Here is an 8,571-nt window from a genome sequence, read left to right as displayed (position 1 = left end):
TGGGAGACACGGAAGGAGCACTGGGGGCGGAGGAGGACACAAGAGGATTAGTACAATTTCAGGTAGCCAAGTAATCAATAGAACACACGAGAAGGAATCATGAGAGTTGGCTTGTGTACCACGAACGAGCGTAAATACTCTGACGCTGGATTCCTGGATCTGGCAGACTTATATGCAGGCAGTGATGAGTGCTGATTGAGAACAGGTGCACGGGCGAGGAGGTGATGATTGCTGGGGAGAGAGAGAGGGAAAGGCAAGGCAAAAAGTGGCAAAAAAGGAACTGCAGGGCACAGACCATGACAAGTTCATCACGTGTCATTACAACATTATTGTTAAATAGTTGTTGGTGGTGGTCAATTCCACATTGTTCCCATATCCTAAAGTAAAGGGGTATGTTGTTCATTTCGAAATCTGGATTGTGCCAGATTGGGGAGAGCATACTTGGAGCTAATTGAGATTCTGGAGCTTCAAGACCTTTCCACCAAGCCATTAAGGTGGCTGCGATTATTGGGTTCTTGAAACACTTATGGTGTTTAAGACTTTTGAGAGTTTGATGTTGGTGCAGTCTATCTGTTCCAATTCTAGCCAAGAATGATGCTTCTCATTGTGGTGCATCAATTTTATGAGGTACTGTAATTGGTTAGCTAAATAATCGTGTTTAAAGTTGGGAGCATTTAGGCCTCCCTCCTGTTTTATTTTCTGAAGAGTGGATAAACTAATTGTATTATCTTATTTTTTGAATACAAAATTATTGTGGCAAAGCTTAAGGTTTGGAACCATTTTAATGTGGCCTTAAATAGAATCATTGAGAATAAATTCTTTATTTGGGGTAAGGTTTTCATTTTAATAGTGGCTATTCTTCCAAGTAGTGATATAGGCAATTTATTCCAGCGTATTAAATCAGATGAGATTTTTTACAGAAGTGGTGTGTAATTTAGATTGGTTAGCTCTGTGAGTTTTGGCAAACTATTAATGCATAAATGCTTAATGTTTCCAATAGGAATGGGGTAATCTGGGATTTGATCTGCACGAGTTTGCTGTTATTGGGAGTATTGTTGATTTTGTCCAGTTGATAATCTGATAATTGTGAAAATGTTTAAATGAGATTGAAGACTGCTTGAAAAGATGACATGGGTTTCTGTAAATAGAGAAGAATATCATCCGCATACAAATTGATGTTGTGTTCTGTCACTGGGGAGCAGATACCTTTCATATTAGCACTCTGATGTATCGCGAGTGGTTCGATGAATATTGCAAATAGCATTGGTGAAAGTGGACACCCTTGTTTGGTTCCTTTTTGTAGAGTAAAACTTTGTGATGTGATCCCGTTCGTGGTGACTGTCGCTTTTGGCAAGTTGTATAATGCTGCTGTCCAATGTATAAAGGCGTCTCCAAAGCCAAATTTGCGAAGTACTTTTAAGACCAGTTAACTTTATCGAAAGATTTCTCTGCCTCAAATGACATGATGATTGCTTTTAGATTTTTACGGTGTGACATTCATTCATTCATTCATCTTCCGTTCTGCTTATCCTCACTAGGGTCGTGGGCGCACTGGAGCCTATCCCACCTATCTTCGGGCGAGAGGTGTGGTACACCCTAAACTGGTTGCCAGCCAATCGCAGGGCACCATTTGGACTTACATTCACACCTACGGACAATTTAGAGTCTTCAATTAACCTACCCTGCATCTTTTAGGATGTGGGAGGAAACCGGAGTAGCCGGAGAAAACCCACGCAGGCACGGGGAGAACATTCAAACTCCACACAGGCGGGACGGGATTTGAACACCGGTCCTAAGAACTGTGAGGCGGATCTGCAAACTTATTGAATTTAATAGACGTCTGACATTATTTGTGGAACGTCTACCTTTAATGAAACCTGTTTTGTCATAGTGGATTATCGATGTGAGTACCTTTTCAAGTCTCGCTGCAAGGGCTTTTGAGATAATCTTGATATCTAGATTAATCGGTGATTAGGGCCGATAATTAGCCGGGAGAGTGGGGTCTTTGCCTGATTTTAGTAGTAATTTTATTGCAGCTGTGTTCATATGGCTGCTAATTTGACCTTTATCTATTATCTCCTTGACTGTTCTAAAAAATAGAGGCGCTAGTATTGGCCAGAAGTCTTTAATGAATTCGACCGAAATTCCGTCCGGGCCAGGCGCTCTTCCCGATTCCATATTTTTAATGCATTATGTAATTCTGGGATGGTTAAAGGAGCACCAAGACTGTCTTTAATTTCTGTGTTTAATTGAGTAATGTTTAGATCATTAATAAAAGTTAAAATTTCAGTTTTATCAATTTAAACCAAGTTCTATTTAATTTTATACTGTTCTAGGTTGTTTAAAAATGACATACAGTTTATTATTATTTTTTATTATTATAATTGTCTCCCAAATTCTAGGGGTGCTGCTAGCCATTTTCAGCTGATGAGATGTTACCTGGCTTCCAACTTTTCTCTGTATCATCTTGAGAAGTTTACCACACTGCTTTCTCCGACGTCACCCCCACAAGATGTCTGGCCTACATGTCGGATCACTACTAGAATCTTTCAGGCATGCTGTCAACTGGTGTCCAATAGCTACTGACTAACATGGCGCAGGACTTTTGGGCGGCTTCTGAGGGGGTTTACAAAATGCATGAATAATTAATTTTTTTTTAATTATTATTATTTTTTAGCAAATAGCTGTTAGATTCTACAGTAAAATTCACAAGAAGGTGAGTTTGAATGGTGAATTCTGCATATATTGACAAGCTATTTGTCATGAATGGTGATCGTACGATATTTGACTGGAACCAAAAGCAGATGGAGGCGGAGGAAGTAGATGAGAATGGTTTATTTGATAGTAGCTCAGGGTAAGTATCTCCAAGGCATGGTGGTGGATCGTCAGGACAATGAACATGCAGGAAGCGGTGGCGTGGCTGGAGTGGACAGCGAGGCGGGGAGCAAGGAAGAAGCACTGGGGACGAAGAAGAACAAGGACGTAAGTACGATTGCATGGAGTGGAGTAACTCACATGCAAGAGTGCGAGAGATGGGCTGTGTACCACGGATGAACGTTAATACTTTGGCGCAGACGTCTTGGATCTGGCAGGCTTAAATGAAGGCAGTATAGAGTGTTGATTGGGAACAGGTGCGCAGGCAGTGATGAGTGCTGATTGCAGTGGAAAGAGAGAGGAAGGGAAAGCGAGGCACAAAGTGCCACCCAAGTTCCATAAAAGGAACTGAAGGGACAGACCATGACACAATTGACACTAAATGGAATGATTCAAGCAGGCCATGCTGGAATATCAACAGAGCACTAAGACTAAAAACTACAATAAATATAGCCATAGATTAACACAGTTATTAATACATACACAAAATGTGACCTCCGAATTTACTCCTTCTCAAGCACACATTATTGATTTCACACAAAAGCTGTGAGCAGCTTTTTAGTGCCCCAGAAAAAAGTTAAGCCTTGCTCAAGGGCACCTCAGTCGTGACATTGCGGATTCCAGGAGGAGAAGGGACATTCCCTACCCCGACCCATATCACTATGCCAGTCAGGGGACTCAAACATGGGGCACTTTGGTCTCACACCACATTACCACTCCACATAGCTGCCAATAGGGATATACTGTAGATCATGCGAACCAGCTATGAAAGACAGCACTGGCTTGAGGACAAAAACACAGTTGAAATGCAAGTTAAGTTAATTATTTTAATGTGTCGCATGCCTTTTTTTTTTTTTTTTTTTTTTTTTAAATGGAAAAAAGTAGCCAAAACTCTTCCCCCTTTGTCTGGTTTTCTTTGAGTCTTGACAAGGGGTGTTTAAATGTGATAGTCCTCCTCAAGGTTGTAAAACTTTATGACATGGCTTATTAAGCAGGCAATTGATTTTTTATCACATCTAATCTTGTGCCGTATTCAATTATTTTAGTTGCTTAAACACGTTTGTGCTTCGCAGCAACAGAGGTCTCTTTTGGCTTCCTGGTCAATGAAGACACCAATAGCAAAATGAAGTTCATTCATGTATTGCCAAATGACTTTATATATCACTTCATATATTTAGGACCAAACTACATTCTCCAGCCAACCAATTCTCACATGAGAAAACACTGAGAAACAGGGTGATGGTGTGTTGACACAATGAGGCACATAACTAATCATAGTTGTTACTGTATGTGTGGGAATCACAATTACTTGTGATACAATGTTACAATATCTTGCCAAAATTTACCGTAAGTATGATAGAGTGATTGTGCGGTAATCAGTTGATAGTTTACAGTGCATAGTTATGTGAGAGGGGGGGACAAGTTAGTATGATGTTGTACTTAGTAACAGTCCTATGAATAATACACTATAAAGATAGAGAGAGGAGAGTTGATTTTGATGCATCATGTGAAACCCTCTGGAAGTCAATGGCTTGCGACAGTATAGCTCATGGATTATTCAGGACCAGCCTGAGCCAACCCTCTTACAGGTGTTATCAAAAAGGAACTTTTTAAGTCTTCTCTTGGAGGGAAAGAGGGTGTCTGCCCCCAGACTACATCTGGAAGTCAAAAAGTGGACAAATGAAGCCAAGATGGAACTTCAAAGCTGCTTAGACTGCACAGACTGGAGTGTCTTTGAAAATTCAGCTGGCAGCCTGGATGAATATACGGACACTGTCACATCCTATATCAGTTTCTGTGAAGAGGTCTGTGTTCCAACAAAATCATTTCGCACATTCAACAACAATAAGCCGTGGTTCACTGCTAAACTTAAGCAGCTTCGCCAAGCTAAGGAGGACGCATATCAGAGCGGGGACAGGGCCCTGTATAATCGAGCTAGAAACCAGCTGACCAAAGAAATTAACATTGCAAAGAGGATCGATACAGCAAAGTTGGAAAAACAGTTTAGCGCAAACGACTCTGAATCAGTCTGGCATGCATTCCAGTCGCTGACTAATTACAAGCGACGATCCCCCCAAGCTGAGAACAATAGCACACTAGCCAACGACTTGAATACCTTCTACTGCAGATTTGAAAAGGACAGTTTCACACCACACACCAACCCGGCCGCACCCGCGACCACAATCACACCTCTGACCTCTGCGTTAACCATTCATGAACAGGATGTGAGACGCATCTTCAAACAACAAAAGATTAACAAAGCGGCAGGCCCGGACCACGTGTCTCCATCCTGCCTCAAAGTCTGCGCGGACCAGCTCGCGCCAGTCTTCACTCAGATCTTCAACAGATCACTGGAAATGTGCGAAGTTCCATCCTGTTTCAAACGCTCCACCATCATTCCAGTCCCCAAGAAACCTGCAATCTCGGGTCTGAATGACTACAGGCCTGTCGCTTTGACATCTGTGGTCATGAAGTCCTTTGAACGTCTTGTGCTGGACCACCTCAAGAGTGTCACAGGTCCCCTGCTGGACCCCCTGCAGTTTGCCTACCAAGCGAACAGATCTGCGGATGATGCAGTCAACATGGGACTGCACTTCATCCTAGAACACCTCGACAGTGCAGGGACCTACGCGAGGATCCTGTTCGTGGACTTCAGCTCAGCGTTCAACACCATCATCCCTGAACTCCTTTCATCCAAGCTTCTCCAGCTCAGCGTCTCACCTGCCATCTGCCAGTGGATTTACAGCTTTCTGACGGGCAGGACACAGCAGGTCAGGCTGGGGGAGGCCACCTCATCCACACGCAGCATCAGCACTGGGGCGCCCCAAGGTTGTGTCCTCTCTCCGCTGCTCTTCTCTCTCTACACGAACGACTGCACCTCAGCGAACCCGACTGTCAAACTCCTGAAGTTTGCAGATGACACCACTGTCATCGGCCTCATCAAGGACGGTGACGAGTCTGCATATCGACAGGAAGCGGAGCGGCTGGAGCTGTGGTGCGGCCGACACAACCTGGAGCTGAACACGCTCAAGACTGTAGAGATGATCGTGGACTTCAGGAGGCATCCTTCGCCACAGCTGCCCCTCACGCTGTCCAGCTGCCTTGTGTCAACCGTCGAGACCTTCAAGTTCCTGGGAATTACAATCTCCCAGGACCTGAAGTGGGCGACCAACATCAACTCCGTCCTCAAAAAGGCCCAGCAGAGGATGTACTTCCTGCGGCTTCTGAGAAAGCATGGCCTGCCACCGGAGCTGCTGAGACAGTTCTACACAGCGGTCATCGAATCAGTCCTGTGTTCTTCCATCACAGTCTGGTTTGGTGCTGCTACAAAAAAGGACAAACTCCGACTGCAACGGACAATCAAAACTGCTGAAAGGATTGTCGGTACCCCCCTACCCACCCTTGAGGACTTGCACGCTGCCAGAACTAAGACAAGGGCGTGCAAAATCCTCTCGGACCCTCCCCACCCTGGTCACCAGCTCTTCCAGCTCCTTCCCTCAGGTAGGCGCTACCGATCAATGCAAACTAGAACTAGTAGACATTCCAACAGCTTCTTCCCTCTTGCAATCAACTTCTTGAACAGCTAATTTACAATTCCATTACAACAAGCTGGCAATTTTTTGACTTGAGTTCGTTGTCACATTTCTGTATTATGTATTACTCGTGCACTCACTGTAGTTGTCTCGCCGTGCTGCACTATTTGCATATAGTGGCCACTCATGCCAGAGTAGCATCTGCTCCATTTGCACACTGATTGAGGAGTATCTGTAACATTTGCACAACCATTGTCCCAGATTATCGCAGTACTCGTCACTTTAAACCGCATACACTCCTTGAAGTCTCAGTGCCCTTTGCACAATGGTCATTGCACCGGACTATTGCGATATTAGCCATTCGAACTGAGGACTCTGCATCTTTTTGCACAATTGTTGTTTGTTGTTGTTTTTTGTCAATGTCTTTATGTCTCCAAAGTGTTCTGTAAATTGACTGTCTGTTGTAGTAGAGCGGCTCCAACTACCGGAGACAAATTCCTTGTGTGTTTTGGACATACTTGGCAAATAAAGATGATTCTGATTCTGATTCTGATTCTGATTCTGAAGATGGTTCTGCAGGAGAGGAGCCTGATACCTAAAACTTTTGTTTTATGTGTTGTTTTTGGATAATCTGTAAATCACAAGTAGTGGACTATGGTTGGATGATCTTGTTATTTAAGGTGAAAAATGCCTTTAAATTATATTCTAGTCTAGATTTTACAAGCACATATTTCATTAAAGCTAGTGTTAGAAATCTGTTCCAGTATTTAATTTGAGGGAAATCAGCAGGGAACCAAGTTACTACCTTACATTGTTTGTTTGTAAACCACAACTGGGCACCGAGAGACTGCACATTCCCCTCAGTGCAAATGTGGACATAGAAGATTTCTTCATGAGAGCACAGACACTGTATGTGGGAAAATTCTGCCAAAGCATAGAAGGTGTTATCAGATCTATGATTAGAAAAGAACATGGCTCCAATGGGTTCACAAGTAAACAATACTAATTAGCACCTGTGGGAGTCCTACACACAACATGAAATGGGCCAATTCTGTCTCAGAACACTGCCACTAGGATTGGGGTAGAAACAGCCGGCTGCTTTGGGGGTTTAAATGGTTAATTATCAATTCATTCAATTATATATAAATTCTTAGAGATCTGGCTTCGTTTTGTTTGTTGGATTGATGAATCTTTTTTAAATGCAGCTTTCCCAATTCTCAGTTTGTCAATAGCTGCTTTTATGTGATAAAAGGATCTTTCAAATGCTGCATATTTTTAACTTGTTAGATCTATTACTCAATTGACCCCGAAGACGATTCAATAAAAATAATGACTGTTATGTTGGATACAAAATCACAATTAAGTGTTAAAATGAATGATGTTCTCTTCTTTTGTGTATTTTCTTCTGGGGGGACAGTTTAATTGAATTGGTAGCCATCACAGAATTCAGCAGATTCACATCGGCAAGAAAAAAAAATGAAAGAATTAATTTGTCATTGCCGAGGCTATACTATTTTTTTTTTTTAATACACTGATGGGATTTTTTTATGAAAAGAGGACAATCCATAATGGACTCATCTCAGGGGTCTGCCACATTTACATGTCTGCCAGTTCAAGCGGAGCTGTGTTTTTGTAATTTTACTGACAAGCTTCAATTTCCCAGGCCCATCTACACATTCGACACTGCCACAACAGACCCGCTAGTCATTTCCATTTGACTTTTCTCTTATCTCCACGCACACGAAAAAAAAAAAGCATTTCCATCAACTAGCCAGCGGGTGCTAATGTGAAAATGGCCTTTGAATTTTATGTAGTGGGGCTACATTTAAACATTTGACCAGCTCCCCTCACCCTCCTGCATATAGAAAACTGATGATAGATAGGGTGACCAAATGTCAGGTAAGAAATGGCTTTTGCTATGAATGTTTTATTCGGTCCCATGTCGCTTTGATCACATTAATACAATACAAAATGTAAATGTTATGCTGAGTGTTAAAAAAACACTATATTTTATGACCTTCTTATAAAAGACGGTAAAATGACTTTCCATCCAAATAAGGTGAAATGAAATTTAATGGAAACAGGAAATAGAAGGGTGAGCACTTTCAGCAGGCAGAGGGTGATATTCACTTAACCCACCGGCTTTGTCATTTAGCAGCACCAA

This window comes from Phyllopteryx taeniolatus, chromosome 2, assembly GCF_024500385.1.
Source record: "Phyllopteryx taeniolatus isolate TA_2022b chromosome 2, UOR_Ptae_1.2, whole genome shotgun sequence".
NCBI lineage: Eukaryota > Metazoa > Chordata > Actinopteri > Syngnathiformes > Syngnathidae > Phyllopteryx > Phyllopteryx taeniolatus.
The sequence above is the reverse complement of the archived record's forward strand: the minus strand, read 5'-3'. Positions refer to the sequence as shown.